At 39.1% G+C, this 20,191-nt stretch overlaps 1 protein-coding gene across 6 annotated transcripts in view; it reads left to right on the top strand.

Moving 5' to 3' along the window:
- The window catches only part of ATXN1 (ataxin 1), a 393,801-nt gene that overhangs the window by 61,262 nt on the left and 312,348 nt on the right, over positions 1–20,191 (top strand). The window lies entirely within an intron of this gene.

Genomic DNA, 20,191 nt, shown 5'->3' with positions numbered 1-20,191 from the left:
AAATTATAGAAAAAAAGAATTTTAAACTAATATATAGCACAGGGAACTCTACTCAATACTCTGTAATGGCCTATATGGGAATAGACTCGAAAAAAGAGTGGATATATGTATACCAGATTCACTTTGCTGTATACCTGAAACTAACACAACATTGTAAATCAACTATACCCCAATAAAAATTTAAAAAAATAAAGAATTTTAAAAAGGGAAAAAAAAATTAGGCTTAGCTTTCCAGAGATCACCGCCCCCCCCCAAATTTAAGTGCAAAGAAGCAGCTAATAAAAGCTCTAAAGTGCTTTTAGTACAGAAACAGAATGGAAGAAGTGTTGTGAAAGAGATGAATAAACAGCTGTATTCTAAATAACATCTCAATAACTGGGATTTGAAGGGAATAGAAGGCCTGAGAAGGATCTTCAAGGAGTCCAAGGGTGAAAAAGTAAACATATTTAAGGAAGTGGAGATTGTAACAATTTGGTAATAACGGATTTACTTGCTCTTAGAATTACTTTGTGCTTAATACTTAATAATACAGTCTTCCCTTGGGGGATTGGTTCCAGGACCCCTCAAGAGTACCAAAATCTGAGGATGCTCAAATCCTATCAATCTGCTATTGCTTGAATCCGTGGATATGGAACCGGTGGATACGGAGGCTTGGACCATACGCTAATAATATGCTAAGGAATTCTCCTGATTTATAACCTAAAGTAAAATTATCTAATGTATGTGCTGCCATTGAAATCCACTTAAAATGCATCGGCAGGTGTAATGGCTCTCCATTCTCCACCGTGCTGGGGTGTTTCCACTTGAAAATGGTGGTGTTGGCACTATTTAAGTGCAGGGCAGCGTCCTAGAGGATTAAAGAAGCCTTGCCAGAATTTTCCTAAAACTCTTACTGATGGAAGTATCATACCCACATAACAAGGATGTTTAAGAGAGAGATGAGCTGAGAAAGTACTGCACTAAAAGTGTCCCTAGTTTTTTCCTCTCTTTAGCTTTTAGAGTCAAAACTACCTTTTTCTTGAAAATGAGAAGGGGAGAAAACCCTTTCTCCATTATTCCTGTGAGAGATGTTTCAAAACTCTCTGGGTCCACCTAAACCTAGGGGCTTTATGACAGCTGGACCTCTGACCAATATAGGTCCGAAAGTAAATTTATTTCTTTCCTTCAAATGTTCCTCTCCACAAGAGAAGGCAAGCCTATTACTTCTTTAGAGTTTCTTAATGATTATTCACTTTTGTTCTTACTTCATATTTCTCTAGTAAAGATTTAAATATTTAATTTTGTGTACTCCTGGAATTAACTGCTTTCAGATAGACAATTGACTCAGAATATTTAAATACATCAAGTGCTGACTTTGTTAGAAGGAAAAAAAAAAAAAAAAAACCTCAACATTTTCAGGCAGAAATCAAGGTGAAATGCAGAAGTTTCCTAAATAGAGTACAGTAGAATGAACAGTATTTAACTTTTTTTCTTAGAGATTTATTGTCATTTCTCTGAAGTTATTACACTGATAAAGTAGAGTCATGCATGAGGCCCTGGAAGCTCATAATTCTTCTTGATGCCGTGGCCTCTGTCTTATCCACTTTTCTTGGTTGTCATGTCTTAAAGTTCCTTTCATTTGCCTATATCTGATCTGTTGTAAACTTAAGGGAAACCAGATAAGAAAGCTTATAAAATTACTGGGCTGGATTGTATACCCTAATCCTAACCCCTGACTCTTTCCAGCTATTCAGTTTGGCCCAAGGCAGTCCTGGCCATGTTCTGGGTGGCACAGGCTGTTAGTGTGCATGACATTTAAAAAAATTAGCTACAGCCCAAATGGGCATTGGATAAAATAATAAAAATAAATACAGTCACTTCTCTTGCTTAAGCCATTTACGATTCAAGACAAAGCTACTATTAAGACATCTTATAGGACTTCACCGTGTACTGCAAGGTATACAGGGAGGCCTGTTAGGTATAGACCAGGAGCTTCAGAAGCAATCTCAGTGCCAGCGGGGCCCAGAGCTCTGGATTTGTCCCACATGCCTGGCTGGGCATGGGGTACGTAGGTAAACACCTGAGAAACTGGTGACTTAGAGAAACCCACGGCATTTCTCTCCAGCCCCTGTGATCCCAGGAAGCAGAGGAGAGGTGGTGATCTGAATAGTATGAGTTTGCTAGCACTGCCACTTCTGCTTCTAGTCAGCTCCTTTTAGCTGCGGGAGGAGCAGCTGTGGATCTTTATGTACACACCAACATACTTACTCGGCTCATAAGATAGGTAAGAAGACACAGTGATAATTTATACCTTGTGGGGTTTTTCTTAGGCGTATTTTCCCCATAAGTAAAAACAGTAGTTTATAAATGGATCCTTTTCAGAAAGATTATAAGTCTGACTTTTGGAACTCAGAATATATCTCTCGTAGAAACGGTGTATGTGATAGCTGGGTCCCAGGTAAGTCCACAGAGTCCCATGATGGCCCTAGGACCAGGGCCGTCACAGTCTCCACGGAGCCGTGGTGCCTAGGAGCCCCTTCAGCTGGCGGTACGTGGTTATAAAGAGTGGCCATCATGGTTTGTAGGACAACAGTGAAAAGGGTGAGTAGAAGCAGGTCATTATTTAGCTGATAAAATGAGTGAAACTAGCAGAGGGCGTGAGGGGAAGTGAACTCACTTACTGAAGTGGGTCCAGAGGGCCCAACTAAGAACAGGAAGGAAGTTAAAGGTAAGGAGAGTTGGACTCCACTTGGGGAATAACGTTCTAACATCAGGACTGCCTGAAAGTAGAACAAGCTGATTGAAGAGGTAATGAGACCTCCATCAGTGGAGATGTTCAAGCAGAGATGGGAGGACCTCCGTAATTCTCCAGAATCCTCCAGAAGGGAGCCATCTGTTGAACAGAGGGTTTTAATGGATGACTATTCCTTTTTCTCCTAACGCTGAAATACAGTATTTAAGATACATTTGTGTCCCAATTTTTAATTGGAAAAGATAACAGCATTGAAGTTACTTTAACAAAGGCAAATAGCCATACCCCGATACAGTATAACTTTTTGTTTTGTACGTTATGTTCCTCGTTAGCATACACATAATTTCCGTAAAACGGGACAAAATGAACAAACAAAATGTTATTTTCCTACTCTGAGGAGCGTAATATTCATTATGACTCATCTGTTTTTACACTTCTAAGTACTGAGAATACTGAGATATTTAATGGTATATTTTTATGTTATTCCTTGTTCAGATGTTTAAATTCCTTATTAACAAAGCCAAAATTATATTCGAAACATGGGAATCTTACATAGTTTATAAATTTTTCATTGTTTCAAGATTTCGACTTCAATATTTCTGCACATTAGTGGTCCTTGAGGGTTATGCAGGGCAAAGTTCTTTTGACTTGTATAATTATCATGCTGGATTCCCGGTTTTTCTTAGGTCAGGGTGGGGTGTATTTTAGAGTAAACTCTGATAAAGGGTTATTGGGGGTTGGATGGTGAGCAGAGACTTCCAGTGAGCAGAGAACCTGTGACTTACTCTCTGTGCTTTTCCTAGCTCATCAATTTTCAAAGAATTTGAATATAATTAAATACATTTCATAATGAAGTAGGCTGAACATAATTTAATCTTTCCCTGAAGGTACTTCAGAGTCTTGGAGTGCTCTGGGGTCATGGTGAACATCAATTACCTTCTCACGGTGGGTGTGCAGAAGGAGACAGTTAATAGAGTTCCGTTTGATCGAGTCCTGAATGACCAGGACATTTGTTCTATTATTATAGGGAGTCCAGTGTGAAGACTTTGGAACTAGTGCTTAATGTTAAATTCTCAGGCAGGAGAGAATGTGATAAAGATGACCTCTTTGGTTTTGAGAGGCTGAAAGTTGATAATAATAATTCACATGGAGCAGGAAAGAATGTAATAAAGATGACCTCTTTGGTTTTGAGAGGCTGAAAGTTGATAATTCACATGGACGTGGTAGTATAGAGCACTTTCTCGTTTCCTTTAAAGCACTGTCACATACCTTGTCGTTCATTAATTGTTTTATTTATTTATTTATTCATTCATTCATTTATTCATGGCTGTGTGGGGTCTTCGTTTCTGTGCGAGGGCTTTCTCCAGTTTCGGCAAGTGGGGGCCACTCTTCATCGCGGTGCGCGGGCCTCTCATTATCGCGGCCTCTCCTGTTGCGGAGCACAGGCTCCAGACGTGCAGGCTCAGTAATTGTGGCTCATGGGCCCAGTTGCTCCGCGGCATGTGGGATCTTCCCAGACCAGGGCTCGAACCCGTGCCCCCTGCATTCGCAGGCAGATTCTCAACCACTGCACCACCAGGGAAGCCCCCATTAGTTGTTTTTTATGACAGATGAAGCGCAGAAGGTTTAAGTGACTTGGGAAAGGTCACATGGTGTATATATATAGGTGGCTGAGACCACTTGACTCCAAATTCAGTGTTCTTTTTAGCATTCCCAACGATACTAAACCTTGGCACGCACTGAGTCTTGAGTCCTTACCGTGTTCTCTGCGCTGCATGTGAATTACCTCATTTAATCCTCACAACAGCCCTAAGAGCTGGTAGATAACAGTTCTTTTGGTACTGCTGTGATTCCCATGTTTAGAGATGAGGACACAGAGGCACAGAGGGGTCAGGGAGTAGAGCTAGTGCGTGGCAGAGCTGAAATGTGAACCCAGGAGCTTGGGTCCAAAGCCTAGCTCTCAGCATCATGCCCCCCCGACTGCTCAGTGTACAGATACACCGCCATTGAGTAAATCAAGAGCAATGCATCTAGAGGTATCTTCCTATCTATAAAGACCTATGCTGGCTCTGGGATCATTATGACTGAGGTTTTGAACCCAAATCTGCCACGTTATTTAGCCTCTGAGTCTCCGTTTCCTCAACTCTAAAGCAAAAATGTAGAATAGTCACTGTCTTTGAAAGAATGGGATGAGATATATGTAAAGCACCCACTGTAGTGCTTACTTAATAGCTTTTATTTTTTAAAGTGGTGCTGCTTTTGTTACTATTATTATTGTGCATTCATAATGGCTAAAATCGTATTAAAATTTTTTAAAGAATAAGCTATTTGTTTTTACTTCCCATTGTGTGAACGTGTGTGTATTAATTGTATCTAATTGTCTTTCTCGAATTCTTAAAAATAGGCAAATCTTGTAATTACATTTGTTAATATTATTATACCTACCTATACTTAATTTATAAGTTTATTTCATTAGAGAGCTAGCAAGTTGTCTGAGGACCCAAAGTAATTGTCCAAATTATTTGTCAGATAGTTTATTTGTGGCTGTGATAGAGCTGCTAAAGTACAGGTTCGAATTTAAAAGCAGAGAGAAATGTTGATTTCAGTGGTTGCAAACAGGTCAATTATATAAATATATAGAGCTCATTAGAAAATACACAATGATCATCTTTATTCTGTCTGAACACCCAGTGCCTAAAGCTTCTATTTCTACTCTATTTCAACTACATTTGCATGTTTGTTTTTTTTTTTAATTATTTGTTCAGGGTATCTTCTCAGTGAATGTTTATTTACCACCCTTTAATTAACGTGTTTTCTTGGTGTTGTGCTTCGGGCTGTAAACTCTTTATAACACAGCAACCGTGTTGGCTTAACTAATGGTACCTACTTAATAAATGGAAGTGATGGTAACTGCTTCATAGGTGCTTTACATTTTTAACTTTTTATAAATACCAAAAAAATCCTATCTTTTCAGATTTGTTTACATTTCAAATAGGTGTTTTTTCATTTTTCCTTAGAGAAAATGATAATACTGCATATGCATTTCCAAACTATGCACATTTCTTCTTCTTTCCTCTTAGGAGTTTCTATTCATTCTTTCAGTAAATTTTACAGAGTACTTGCTCTGGGCTGCGTATTCCCGAGGTTCAGGGAGTATAGTAGTGAACAAGACAGACCAGGTCCCTACCCTCAGGAGCTTTGCCATGAGACCTAGTGATGACTGTGATGAAAGGAGCAAGTCATGATTTGGGACCTTGTTCCAAAGGAATATTTCTGTGACACATTCCATGAGATCCTGGCCAGAAATCGTCCTCGTCACTACAGACTGCCTGAAGCTTGTAGCACATTATTTCATCATGCACTTAAATGCAAGGAAAGGCACAAGTGGTATTTGCAAGCACTGAAATAAGTTGTCTTTTGGCTCTTTTCTTATTGTCTCTCTTCTCATCTCCCCCTTTTGCTTCGTCTCATTCTCCATTTTCAGAGCTTAGTCATTATCTCCTAGTCCTTTCCTAAAATGTAATCAGGTGACCTCAGGGCAGGAGGCATGGGTTGTCTAAACGGCACCGGCATGATTTATGAAGGGGCTTGGATGGGAAAGAGTTTGTCACGCTGCGTAATCAGGTCTGACTTTAGGCAGCGCTAACCTAATTTGTGTCCAGTAGAATATGTCTGGGCAAGCCACTCTCCCTCTTGGTACCTCCATTTTCTTGTTATTAGTGTAAGAAGTCGCAGTAGAGTGATTTTCTGAGGTCCCTGCCAATGCTGCAATTCTGTGATTCAGATATTCCTGAAAAGTTGAGTGTACTTTTTTTTCAATAAGTGGAAATATATTTTCCAACGAGCCTGGAAATCTATTTTGCAATTATCCTCTCCCCGGGTTTATAACTTATTATCAATGTGTTGTGGCTTACACAGTGTGTAACGCTGTGACTGCTCTACGCCCATCAAGAGGTTAATTACCTGTAAAGAATAAGGAGCTGCTGAAGACCTGTCAGACATTCAGGAGAACTTTGGCGTTAATCTCTTCGGTAATGTGAATAAATAAATGTCCTTCATGTATCTAGTTTCCACGTGAAGGCATAAGAGCAGTGGGCCGTATAGACTGGAGAAGGTCAAGTTCCTGATGGCGTTGAGTACTGAAGGTCATGATCTATCGGGATTGTCTCTTCTTCCGAGAGCCTCTCCAATCAGAGCACAAATAATACTTCCAAAAAACAACTTATTCTCCGTGGACCTGAATAGTACCATTAAAAAATTTTTTTTTAATTTTTAATTTTTTAATTTTTAATTTTTAAAGTAGAAGTATAGTTGATTTGCAGTATTTCAGGTGTACAGCAAAGTGATTCAGTTATATGTAAATATATAGTTATATATATTCTTTTTCAGATTCTTTTTCATTGTAGGTTATTACAAGATATTGAATATAGTTCCCTGTGCTATACAGTAGGTCTTAAATAGTACCATTTTTGATTTTTTGTTTCGTCTTGTTCTCCTATAATGACTAAAAACTCCAAATGAGGAAACAAATGAGAACATTTGTTGAAAAACATTCTAATGGCCAACACAGTTCATCTTCTTTCCCATTCTTTTCTGTCTGGAATAGAACAGCCCCAGGCCTTTAAACTTGCTTTCCTATGACTTAAGCAGACTCAAGCATTTTAGCCCCATAATACTGCCTGACTCACAGGCTCTGTCCTGAAGAGTATTGTCTTGATTTGCTCTAAAATATACCAGACAGGAAATTCCTGCTGCATATAGGAAAGGTCATGTGTTTACAGACACACACACACACACATCACCAAGTATATTGCCATGCTTCCGTTCAGTAAAACACTGAGAGAAAGGAAAGAGCTTTCTAACCAGCTTTTGATGTTTGTCAGGAATATCATTAGTGGGAATCTCAAGATATTAAATTTAATTTTATGAAATAGTTTATTGGTAGTTCTAGAATGGCGCTGCTTTTTAGGTAGCACCGTTTGTCATTGCACAGGACACCAAGTGTCACTGAGAATATTCTGTGGAAAGTGGGCATATAAGGAATTCCCTTTTCCCTCCATTACCCTTATTATATTTTTCAGTTTGCTATATTATGTTGAGTGAGGATGGCTGTATTACGTCAACAGCATGTTACAACTTGTCAAAAGTTACTCAGCCTTCAATGTTAACCTGCTTCAGTGTTAAGCAGGTACTTACTTAACCATTTATGAATTTCCTTGGTGCCCTATGGAGAAGGCCTAAGTTAGAAGTTTTGCCTGTCACTGAGACAGAGGCCTCAAACAGGGAAGCCTTGAACTCTTAACTGAATTGGTATTCTAGTACTGTACCAACTTACCTCTGGAGTTAAGCTTAGAGCCCTCTTTACACTTATTCTTTCTGCGACTTCAGAGCTATTTCAAGAATTTTTTCTTTATTCACTTGTACCAAGTGTGTTTTCTCAGTTTATAGGGAGGGATGGACTCCCAAGAGACAGACATTGCGTTAGTCCATTTTTTTTTTTAAGCAAGAAGGTTTTTTAAGTAAAGCCACTAAATGATATGTCTCATGTTCATGGAAATTCATCAAAATTGTTTTGACCTAGTGTCCACTATCTGACTGCTTTTTACTTTAGGTAATCATTGTGATGGAGTGTACACAAATCCCTGGAGTTTGAAAATAAACTTAAGAGCTAATGTTATTAGTAAGTTCTCAACTCTTAGTGATATAGGAACTCAGTGACATATAATCCACAAGAGGTCCCTGGAGGAAGTGAGTTTTCATGGGAATGTCACATACCTTTGCTATCAGAAGCATGATGGTGTTAAAGGTGGCCAAATGAAAGGACAATTTCTCTATGCCTTATATTGTGTTTGGTGAGGATTTCTGGCAGAGGATTTTTTTTTTTTTTTTTAGCCTCCTGGTTGCTATGGCAATACTGATTTTATAGAGCTTTGGTGACCTCTACAAGTACCAAATAAAGTTAGGTATGATAAAGGAAGCCATATGTGTCCTAAATACAGATATAGAGATTGAATTTCTATGCATCTTTTCCTTCATTACCCATGGTACTTGTTATCTCTGTGTGTGTGTGTGTGTGTGTGTGTGTGTGTGTGTGTGTTTCTTCTTTTATCCAGGCTGCTTGGGGAAAAAAAAAAAAAAATGCTGATTCATAGTATCATTGTCTTTTGTTTTCCCAGGGAAATTCTGGGTTTGTTTCTAAGTTCATTTTTCTACAACCCTGAGTTTAATATCTCCAGATAAATCTTTTTTTTTCCCTCTTACAGACACCAGGCACTTTGCTTTGTTTATGTTAATAGATGTCAGGTTCCTCTCAAAGAATTAGAAGAAATGCCAGTAATTTCATAGGGCTCTTGAGTATGATTTTTTTCCTTGTTTCTTTATATATTGCACTTTGTGGACTTCACCTTTCAGGTGTCTGAAGGTGATATGAGAAGACTCTAAGATTTTACTGGTAGTATCAGATAATCTTGTCACCACTGATATATACTAACATATCTGTGAAGTAAACTCTTGTGGTTATTTCCTTATCACAAAAGTAGAAAGTTTAATTTTGGAGATGAAGCAGTTTTTCAGATGTATTAAATAGATTTTGTTACAGTGAGGTGAGAGGTACTTTCAGTGGAACATTTCTCATGTACTAGCCAGTAGATGGCTTGGCTTCCTGGTTGTAATTACATGCCAAAGGTCTGGTGGTTATTATTTTAGAAGCTGAGTTCATCGTGGATTCCCCCGAGCACGTAGAGTAACGCACCCTGATTGTCCACATTAAGATTGTAATTCCATCCAAGGTTTATAGTGTCATCATAGAAACTAGATGGAATTACAACCCCAGGAACATTTTGGAAGACTGCATTATTTATTGACATACTTTAGAAAGTTAAATAATTTTGTAAATATCCTGAAGGGTAATGGGACTTAGAAACATAATCCTGGCCACATAGAAGATTCTCAGTAAATATTTGTTGTTTATTTGATTGACTTCATTTACATCTTTAAATAAACTGTGTTTTTTAAAAAAAAAGGCTGGGGAGGTTGTCCTTAAGTATTTGTAGGGCTTAAAAAGAAATCTTGCCTTAAAAGTCTCATAAGGTTTTCTGCTTGTTATTGATAGAAAAATTGGCTCCCCATATGAATATATATTATTTAATCTTTTTTGTTTCTAGCCTGGAGTGTAATACTGAGTGGGTCTAGTGGCAGAGAATCTTTATTTCGGGCAAGTTTGGCTATCCTAAGTAATTCTTCCTCAATAAACATCTCTTTCCAGCATAATCCTCAAAAACCTGTGTGTCTCATACCTTTGAGGTGGACCCCTATGAGGGGAATAATTACACAATCAGAAACTCTGGTTGTCTGTTGGAATATTGAATGGGTGCCTTTCTGATTGGTCTTAATTAGGGCAAGAACTATGAAGATAATTCACTAATTCATGGTGTGTTACCAGATTGGAAATGGCCTCTGTTTTTCATGCTTCTGGATATACTACTTCAGAAGAATATATGGTTGGAAGTTCAGAAGGACACATTAAGTATTTCAGAATCTGTTATGGTTTTTAAGTTTTAGACTCTGTGTTGTTTACTGTAGGATGATTATATATAATCTCTGTAACAAGGTATTACTGGAAACGTTATTGCCTGCGCCATCATGCCCTGCAAGATACAGTATCAAGAAGCTAAAAGTCAATATGTTTTGAGTAATTTTTTTGAATTTGCATTTTTGTGAATTTGCAGGCATGTATGGAAGAGTCTTCAAAAATACAGAAATTTCAATTAAGGAAATTTGGTATTATGCTATTCTTTTAATTATCCAAAATATTTAGAATTTGTATACAATTAATCACCTGTTACTTAAAATTTTTGTTCCTGGAGCTATTCCATTTTTAAAAGTTTGCATATAGAACAGAGAAATATTTAGAAATAAATATACAGGTAGAGCTAAAGTCACTATCTCTGCTCTCAAAAGAATTTATTGAAAAAGAAAATATCTCACTTTGTGAAATTATATTTTTGTTTAAGGGCTTGGTAACACTTGGAGAGTGTTTCAGCTTTTAACAATTTAAAGATTGAGCAATGACTGGTTTCTCTGTTTTCCTGATTTGTTGCCATGTAGTAAACTGTAACTTCTTTTTTATCACCGGTAAGCATTTTGTCAGCTGTGTAAGTTAGAGGCCGATTTAACTAAGTCTGACTCCTTGATGCATCTCACCACTGGCAAAAAGCAGTATTCTCTTCTTCAGCTTGTAACAGGGAGAACTGCTGGGTTTTCTATAAGAAGTCGACTTTAAAAGTGGTGGTTTTTTGGCATGTGGTGTGGGTGCAGCAGCAGTCCTGTGCCTGCCTTTCAGAATGTGCAGAGATGCGTCCGGGTCTGTGGGTGGGGGAACCACCTCTGTGCCCTCACTCGTTACTCATTCAATTGTTCCTCACCAGTAAAGGGAAAACCCAGAGCCCGTACCCGACTCGTTCTGAATAACGGGGGTGGGGAATGGTGGGCCGGAGACGCCACGGTCATTTGGCAAAAGCCTTCATTTTAGAATAGCTTAGCAAAATGCAGCTTTATTACTTTACTCTCAGTACGTATTCCAAGCTAATATGTAAACGGCACTAGTGATCAGAATGGAGTACCATAGTGAACAAAATTTCCCATGCTCTTACAAGTTCACCTGATATGACAGTGAAAGCTTTTAACTTTTTTCCCGCATAAAAAGAATTCCTGGAGCCAGAAGCTGAAGGGTGTGTGTGTGTGTGTGTGTGTGTGTGTGTGGTGTGGTGTGTGTGTGTGTGTGTGTGTGTGTGTGTGTTGTTTGTAGAAGTTAGCAAATATGTTAGTCCCTTGACCGTTTCCTCGGTTTTCTGAAAGAAAGTTTCATTCACTGTGCTTCTGATTTCTTCCCCGTGAAGTCTCTATCACCTTTAGACTATGAAGGTGAATTAATGAAGAATCCTTTATTCTTTTAGAAAACACTCCTAAGAAGGTGACACTTAACTTGCATATAAGACTCTAAAAATGTAGAGGTTATGTAATAAATTCAAAGAAATTGAATTATGTATTCATTAAGAAGACATTATCCTTATTAGCAGAGACTAAATGATTACGGTTTTACAGAATACTAAATACTTAGGAAGTACAGGAAAAGAATGTCATTGGCCTGGCACACCAGGGACTAGGTTGGAGTCTCAGGCCTGTCATTAACCGTTGTGTGGCCTTTGTCAAATACCCTAGCCTCTCTGGGCCTTAGGAAAATGAGGAAGTTGGATTACATCAGTGGTTTTCAAATGTGGCTTCAGAAACCCCTGGAGAGTTCTAGGCCTCCCACCAGCCTCTACTGAATGAGCTAAAGACTTGGGGGCGGGGGGCAGGTTGAGGCCCAGGGATCTCTGTATTATAATAGAGTTTCAGTTCATGAAACCACGAAATCAAATGATCTTTAAGACCACCTCCAGCTCTTATGTTTCAATGCCTATAAAAAGTAGCCCTTGATCAGTTGGCCATGATCCAATAAGGAATTGAGCCTCCAATAAGGGAAACTTTAAAATGGGAAGGGGGGATGGATTTGATCATTTCTGAGGGCTACTGCTTTCCCACTGTCAGGAGAGTCTAAGATCGTCCCAAAGGAATAGAGATGAGAGCTGAGAAAGGTGATTTCTCCTTACCATCTCCCCAGTGAAGAGAAACTCGGAGATAAGAGAGAAATAAGTCCCTGGAGTTGAAGATACTCCTAGATGTCCCCGTGCCTTCAAGCCGTCAACCATGGACTAATTTGTCGGCCCTGTGGTCAGCATCTGAGCTAACAGACACATGATGAAAAAGTGGCCATATTCTGTCATCGTGCCAGACCAAGGAGGGGCCAGGAGAAGAAGTGTGGCACGAACCAGGCCCCTGCCAGGGGCGCTGACAGCTCCTTGGCCCTCAGAGGCACAGCCTCTGCCCCTGCAGCCTGGGCACAGATAACATCTCTGGGAGATGGGAACGGGGAGCAGGGGAGGAAAGGAAAGTCGCAGGGATCCTGAAGTGGTAATATCCATAGTGGCGGCAGAACAGTTTGCCAAGAAGAAAACTCTGGCACTAAGTGCCAAGCATGTTTGTACTAGAACGGGGTTCAGACATTCAAACAGAACTCTGTCTGTTTGCAAGGACTCATGTGAAAGGTTTGTTTGTCCTGAGCTGAAAGCCAGGAGTCTGTCATAAGCGCTCTCAGGTCGTCTTCAAGCCCCTCGAATCTAATCTCCAAAAAAGGGGAGACAGAGGGCTCGGGTCTTCAGTTCTCTAAGGAGGAGTGAGACATTTTTCTTCCGGACGTCTCTGCCTGTGAGTATTAAGGAGAGCTCTGTGTCCAAAGTTCCTGCAGGAGGGTTAACAGAGGCGGGAAGTTGAAATAACCTTAAAGGCAGTGAAGCTGAGAAACTGCCCTCTTCATCCTCACAGCCACGGTTAGTTTTGGAAGGCTGTCCGTGGAGAGACTCAGGGCCGTTCATTTAGAATACAGCTGTGTTGGAGGCCTCTGGAGTGTTGGCCCATTGGGTACCGTATCTCTTCCACACCTTGTCCCGGTCCCAGGTGAAGAAAGCTGCATCTTGCTTGAAGCTAGACCGACGAATGGATATCTAGATTTGCACTCTGAACACACGAGCAAGTGGTTGGTGACATTACAAAAGGAGTCCTTTTTGGTAAATAACCTGAGTTTTTTTTTTTTTTTTTTTTTGAAAAGGCCAGATGGAAGAAAGCAAAGGTTGCCTTTTCTTTTCGCTTATGTTTTGGAAACCTGGATCTCATCAACTTTCTGATTGGTTTTGGCTGTCAAGGCTCCTTATGCCAGAGCCACTGCAAGCCAGGTTTCTGAGGTTCCTCCTGACCCATGTTGGCAGCCTCTTAAAAATGTCATTCCACGTTCAGCTAAAATATATAACTCAACCAATAAATACATATAAAGTATATGAATAGAAGGAGGAAAGTGTGGATTAACGGACTAAAAAGTATTAGTCTTGCCATGAAAAATACTATAAAACACTCTTAGGAAGGTTCTTCCTTATGTTTTTACTTGTCCAGCAAATGTAGAGGCGCTGACCCACTTCTCGTGGTCCATAGTTTCCCGTTTCTCTGCCGGGAGGTTGCAAATTTTCTTGGAAAAGACTCCACTCATGTTTGTCGTCAGTTTATCCTAGGCAGTGCGTGTGGAAGCGATTCAGCATCCTGATAAAATAAATTAAGTGCTCCTTTTACATGCTCCTTTCTTTTTCTTCCATGAGCGTTCTCTGTTGCTTTGGATGAGAAATCCTCGAATATCAAATTACATAATTTTTGCTGATGTTGAAAATAAAAAGTGAGAACAAATAGTCGAAAGGAGGAGGGAAATGCTTCACGTGAGACTCGATATTCACTGTGTTTGGATACAGATTTGGGCAGGTGTGGGGGGCACTCTGAAGGGGAACCAGCTGCTTCCAAGAATGAGGTCAAGACTCAGTAGTTCTGTGCCTTTGGTGGCCGCCTTACATCAAGGCTCTTGCGGACGTTACCGCAAAGGGGGACAGGTGACATCGAGTACCATTTTCTGGGACTTGTTTGTTGTACAGGGAGCTCTCATTTTCAGGTCTCGGCTGTGTTCAGAAGAGTAAACGTTGGAACTTTCATCATGCATCTTTTTTTCTCCCAGCTTTTGTTATCTGCCACGTGTATATTTCATTTGGCCTTGAAGTGCACGGTTCTTAAAATTGCTGACAAATAATCTCCATTTCACATTTTGCTGGCACCGTGGTCTCACTGTAAATGCTCCTGGTATGTTCTTGGGAAGTTGCATAATTGCAGCTACTCGAGTTGACTGTGCAATATGCTCAATGACTAATGGCCTAATCAGGACTTGAAAAATATATAAACAGTTCAACAGAAGCCATTGATTCACTGAGCTCTTTTCAGCCAGACAAGGGTGAGCTAATGGGAATGGGAAAGATAGAGGTGTGCAGCCGAGTCTCGGGGTATTGAAGTCAGAGCGTGCCCGCAAATCCCACAAATCCCATGCAGCGTTGCTCATTGGTGACTCATCCTTGTTCACATGCATGAGTCTGGAGGGCCCCAGGGTCGTTCTGATTGCCTCTTATGTGGTGTTCCTTAGTGTGCATGTTATACCTGCAACAACTTTGTGCCTTTTCTCTAAATACTGCTGACGGTGGCAGCTCTGGAGAGGCTGCCGGTCTCACGTGTCGTCTGTGGCATCACCCTGGGATTCTTAGGATAGAATTACAGTGGAGACTGTTCAAGCCTGACTGCCGGGCTTACCTGAGCACATGGTTGATTGACATGTTCTGTCATCCTCAGTGGCACCTTTCCTTCCAAAATGTGCAGCTGAGATGCACAGAGATAAGAGACTTTCAAAGGGACTGAGTAGCCCCCCAAAAGGATCCCCAGGTCTCTACTTGGAGCACAGAAAAGTCCAGGAGGAGTAATAACAGTCATCACTGTCACGTCCCCTTTCCTTCAGAATTTATTAGATAGCCCCTAAATTCTGTGCCTCCCCCCAGCATAACCTTTTCCCATACAAAATTTTCTCTTAGCTCCACCACTAATTTAATTTTTCAGTTTTTTGATGACATCCTTCAATCTCTAGAAGCTAGTCTCTCACTGATGTAATAATTCAAATCATTCCTAATTTTTTTTGATGGAATTTTGTGTTTTCTGAAATAATGGACTGTTTCCTTAAGCACACGCTGGTTAATTCATAAAGGGGAAAAAAAAAAAAAAAAAAAGAGCCCTTTCACACTTCCCGTGTCCCACATTCATGGTAATGCTTGCCCTTCTTTCTGGCTGTTTAAGAATTAAATGGCCAGTGGGCTTCTTTATGTGTAATAGTGAATAACACTCATCAGTAGTGAATAACACTCATAATGTTTTACTTGAAAGTTTTAAAGCTGCTGGAGTGTAGGTACAATGGATGAGAATTTATTTTGGAGTTCAGGACATTGTAGATTTGGGAACGAAAAGGAAGAAAGGGAAGGGGTAAAACAAGATGTCTGGGGACTAAGGGGCCTTCCCGGGGCTCCTAAAAGCAGTAGCCTTGTCCCAAGGCTGCCTGCAGCTCTGCCCGCTCACCCTCCTCACAGGTCAGTTCTGGGGCTGCTGTCTCACCACAAATCCGGGGTACAGAACCAGGAAGCAGGACAGCATCCCCACTTACTTAAGTCCTACACATTCTGTTAGAGTTTTATTATCTGTACCGGATGTGGGAGACCAGGGGTAAAATACTCCAAAAGAGTGGAGAAGCAAGGGGAAAAAAAAAGAGGTATGAAGGGATTTGGAAAACGTTCGGCACTTATTTGGCTATGTGTTTAATTTTTTAAAATAGCAAGCAGATTAAATATTTTTTGAAGAAATCACTTTTAAAGTTACTCTTCATACCACCATGTTAAGAACTCAAGATGTGAAGCCACAGTTTTTTAAACTACAACAATAAATTTATTAATAGGCGTTAGAGTTAAAAGAAGCTTCCTATTACAACAGAATGAATTAAAACCTGCTGGAAAGCACTACCAGTTTAGCATGCTTCAGCTAAACCTTCCATTTCACTCTAGGGATGTAATACTTATATTAAGAGAGGAATGGTTTGAATGTTCAGACATTATTGTGTGACCCTCCAATGAGTCTAACTCAGCGATTCCCAGACTTTGTATACGTGAAGGTTGCTGTCAAGAGTTGTCTACACAAAATCATGTTTGTAGTGTCTTATGGGAAAGTTAAGTGATTTTCAAAGTGAATTTGAATGATATATGACCTTTGTTTAATGTTTGAACTTAACCACTGACATAAAAACTCACTCTACTATTTTTTTCCTCCCTCCCTCCTTTCCTTACCTCCCTTCCTTACTTTTTTCTTTCTTTTCTTTTTCCCTCCCCTTTCGGTAGATTAAATTCCACAGATTTTTTTTCTGTGAAATTAAAATAGTGGTGTCAATTTATATTCAAATCAGAATATTACTAGCATGCTGAATATTCAGATCTCTTAGAGAAAATAAATGATGAAAATATGCTGTAAAAGTCTATCTGAATTCCCCATCTTTTGTTCCTACTCAGCTTTCTGTCTTCAGTTTCTCATTTTTAGCTGGAAAAGTGTACCAGCCAAAAGACAGCCAGGTCCTTTGTGCAGCAAAGCATATCAAACCATCTGCAGATTAAAAAAAGTAACATTTTGGTGTAAAAACCACCTTCTGATGTAAGACAGAATGAAAATGATAGTGATTGATATACTAGAGTACATGGCATTGTTATTCAGAATTTGAAAATAAGATTTTCCTATAAATAACTCAAGGTATTCCATAGTTGGTTAAGACTTATGTGCTACAAACATGTGCATTTTCTCAAAAATCAAGAGAAATTAAAGTAGTACCCAAGAAGTTAGATTTTGAAGTAAAAATGTCAGGGAAAATCCTGAAAGTAATTTAAACATTGGCATTGTACGGATTTCACTTATATCTGTCATAGAAGAGTAATTTACCCTGCATTTTTGCCATGTGACATCAACCCCATTAATTTATTTCTGTCATTTCTGACTGGCAAAATTAAAGTAATTCAGTCCTATAAAGAAGCCTTTTTTTCTGCCGTTGTTAAAATTAAGTGGCACAAATGAAAGCTACATCTGATTGATTGCCAGAATTTAGAAAAAAACCAAACAAACAACAATTTGGCTGGAGCAGGTCTTTTAGGCAAACAGCCATGGATGAAAGTTGCACGAAAAAGAAAAAAAACAACCTCACATAAGTTCATCATGTGCCAGACACTTTCAGACAACCACCGATTTTTTTAAAATTTCATAGACAATTTGAAGTGCATGGTAGATACAGAAAACAGGATGTGATGGTTGAGGAAAACAATGAATTAAGAGCAGTAATAGAAAATTGTAAACAATTTTATCTGAATTTCATCAATTGCCTTTTGCCTGCATTCACACTTTGTTATCTAGTGGAAAAACGAATGTAGGTGAACATTTAGCTTCTTAAAAAAAGGAATTAGCTGCTTGAAAGGACAAATGTTCATGTTGAGTTTTACCTGAAGGGTAGCCCTCAAAACACTCCTTTGAAAACATATCAGCCTTCACTGGTATGAATGAAGCAGGATGCAAGTAAAATGGGTAGAATAAACAGGATTTGGAGAAAAATCCTAGTATACAGGGTTAAAAAAAATTGTTTTTTAGTGTAATTAACTTGACCATTCTAATACTGTTTAGACATTTAAAGAAAATACATCAAAAATAAGTTTGTGATAAAGCATTGTTATAGTAAAATCTTCTTCACATGTTAGATCCTAGTCCTAGGACGGATTTGCCTAGAAGCTGCACTGCACTATGAATAAACACATTTTGTGGCTTTTGATCTTATGTATTACAAAATAATCTCCAGGTAGTATATAAAAAATTTTCCCCCCAATATTGTTTTTTCCCCATAGCTAGCCATCTGTGAAAAAGCTACTAGAAACCACTCCAGACCTAATGATGAGGGTATAGAGGGAAAATAAGCCAAGAGCTGAGAAATAATTTCATCTCAAATGTTATAATCAAACATCTCAAATATTATATGACTTTTAAAAATAAGTGTTGTGGGCTAAGCGTTATGTGACTCCCTGTCTTCTTACCTAGGTGGGGTTTTCAAATAGCGCTTATTCTGGGGAGGGGGATTTAAAAATAGAAGACTCCTTCCCCCAGTCCGCATATAAAACCTGTGTTCCAACTTGGAGCCCTTCACTTGCCAAGTTCATCGCTTGTCATCTCCCAGGGCTCATCCACAGTCTCCTGATTCACGCCTTATTATTTGTTTACAGGTTTGTCTCCTGGACTAAGGTTGGGGAGCTTTTTTAGGACAAGGGCAAACTCCTGTTCCTTTGTACATTTCCCGTGGTGCTTTATTACCTGTGGCCACTCAGACATTATTCATTGATTTAAAAAAAAAATTGTTAGCTAATAAGTGAAAATAAAATAAAAGAGCCAAATGAGTTAAAAGCTCAGATCTGAAAAGTTAACAAAATCGTGTAGGGGGTACAGCAAACACGGGATAAAATGAACATGCTATGCTAGATCTTGTGGTGGAATAGAAGAAAATCAGTGATTGATGCTGGTGTAAAACTTGTCTTTGTCAGCTGAACATTCCAGAGTAGAGGCCAGTGTTGTAGTTAAATCTGTTCCAGAGAGGTTTCCAACCAAAAAGAATCATACTGAAATTCTTTGGTCATCATGAGCCATCCACAACAGAAAATATAATTTGTGAGTTGGGAATTAGGGTAGGAAACCCAAGTTTATATCCTTTTTTATAAGAAAAAAATATCCATTCTGCCGCTTGTACTGCTTTCTTCTTTTATGGCTCTGGCACACTCCTTGCCATTGTTTATTATTATTTGTTATTATTGATTGTTTTATTATCCCACCACTACATGGAGAGTGCAAGGACCATATTTTATTCATACATGTCCTTGGGGCCTAGCACAAAGTAGGCGCTCAGCAAATGCTGAATGTAGAAATAAGATGTTTCAATTTCCCTAGCAGCAAAAAAGATATATAAAACCAGTGCTAAGACTAACAAGAGTTGGTTTCACATGCTGGTAATTGTGGGTTTAGAAATGAGGAGCTACTTTATACATTATTTTTATAAAAGTGTGTTGTAAACCTGAGTAACTTTCAAAGTAAAAATTACAGTTATGAGGTATTAAATCTGGCAGGGACTAAAATCCTGTAACTCAGTCCTTTTAAGAGCATTGCCCTGCTCTTCCCCACAAGCCAGATAAAAGTGGTGAGTATAGGTTAGTAAATAGTCTTTTAGAAATCTTAGCTTGTATGTATTTTCACCAGATTGCAAACTCACCCAGCCTTCCTACTTTAGTTCCAAAGGTGGTGTCACTGCCAGCCTGATGAGGGTAGCTAGGTTGGAGACACAGTCTCCGTGCTGTTACCTGTCTTGATGTTTTCATTCATAATGCAATACTTTGGAATTTGGTATTTGGGAGACAATATGTCATGGTGTCCAAGTTTCTTTCCTCCCCACCCCACCCTGTCATCGTCTTCCCTGGCAGTGCCCTGCACCCAATTTTATTTAATTAATTAATGTATTTATTTATTTAATTTTTAATTAAAATTTAAAAATTTTTATATTATAGTTGGTTAACAACATTGTGTTAGTTTCAGGTTTACAGCAAAATGATTCAGTTATACATATGCATGTACCTATTCTTCTTCTAATTCTTTTCCCATTTAGGTTATTACAGAGTATTGAGCAGAGTTCTCTGGACTATACAGTAGGCCCTTGTTGGTTATCTGTTTTAAATATAGCAGTGTGTACATGTCAATCCCAAACTCCCATAGCATAGAAGATTCATCTTCACCTCCCCCTGAAAACTCTTTCCTTTCCCTTTCCCCCTTCAGGTGTCATAAATGCTTGAATTGCAAATCTTCAAAACAAATTGAAAATGTGTAACACTTTCCAAAAAGGTAAAAGAG

Source organism: Balaenoptera ricei, chromosome 11 (assembly GCF_028023285.1).
Source record: "Balaenoptera ricei isolate mBalRic1 chromosome 11, mBalRic1.hap2, whole genome shotgun sequence".
Taxonomy (NCBI): Eukaryota; Metazoa; Chordata; class Mammalia; order Artiodactyla; family Balaenopteridae; genus Balaenoptera; species Balaenoptera ricei.
This window is presented reverse-complemented; position numbering and strand designations above follow the sequence as displayed.